Source organism: Arachis duranensis, unplaced genomic scaffold, assembly GCF_000817695.3.
Source record: "Arachis duranensis cultivar V14167 unplaced genomic scaffold, aradu.V14167.gnm2.J7QH unplaced_Scaffold_86289, whole genome shotgun sequence".
Classification (NCBI taxonomy): Eukaryota; Viridiplantae; Streptophyta; class Magnoliopsida; order Fabales; family Fabaceae; genus Arachis; species Arachis duranensis.
This window is the reverse complement of record NW_026265164.1, coordinates 1-1,088: the sequence shown is the minus strand read 5'-3', so window position 1 is coordinate 1,088 and position 1,088 is coordinate 1.

Genomic DNA, 1,088 nt, shown 5'->3' with positions numbered 1-1,088 from the left:
TTCAAAATTAGTTGTTTCTTACAAGTCAAGTCAAAATTTCAAATTTTAAAAATCTTATCTTTTCAAAATCTTTTTTAAAAAAATCATATCTTTTTCATTTTTTATATAATTTTCGAAAATTTCAAAATTATTTTTCAAAATATTTTCAAAAATCTTTTTCTTATCTTTATATCAAATTTTCGAAAATTAGCTAACAATTAATGTGATTGGTTCAAAAATTTGAAGTTTGTTACTTTCTTGTTAAGAAAGGTTCAATCTTTAAGTTCTAGAATCTTATCTTGTAATTTCTTGTTAGTTAAGTCAATTTTAAAATTAAATCTTTTTCAAAAGATCCTTTTTCAAATATATCTTTTTATCTTTTATCTTATCTTTTTCAAAAATTTTATCTTTTTCAAAATTTGATTTCAAAATATCTTATCTTTTTCTTATCTTCTTATCTTTTTCAAAATGTGATTTCAAATCTTTTTCAATCAACCAACTAACTTTTTGTTTGTTTCTTATCTTTTTCAAAACCACCTAACTACTTTTCCCTCTCTAATTTTCGAAAATTCTCCCTCCCTTTTTCAAAAATTCTTTTTGTTTTAAATTTTAATTTTAATTATATTTTGTCTTTGATTTTCGAAAATTACTAACCTCTTTTTCAAGAATTATTTTCGAAAATTTCTCTTCTCTTTTCTTCTTCTATTTAATTATTTAATTACTAACACTTCTCTTCACCTCTCTTCATCTACAAATCCATCCTTCTTCATTCTTCTACCCCCTTCTTCTACTAACATAAAGGAATCTCTATACTGTGACATAGAGGATTCCTCTTTCTTTTCTTGTTCTCTTCTCCTTCATATGAGCAGGAACAGGGAAAAGGGCACTCTTGTTGAAATTGATCCAGAACCTGAAAGAACTCTGAAGAGAAAATTAAGAGAAGCTAAATTACAACAATCCAGAAATAACCTTTCAGAAATTTTCGAACAGGAGAAGGACATGGCAGCCGCAAATAATAATGATAATAGTGCAAGGAGAATGCTTGGTGACTTCACAAAGCCAACATCCAAGTTTGATGGAAGAAGCATCTCCATTCCTACCATTGGAGC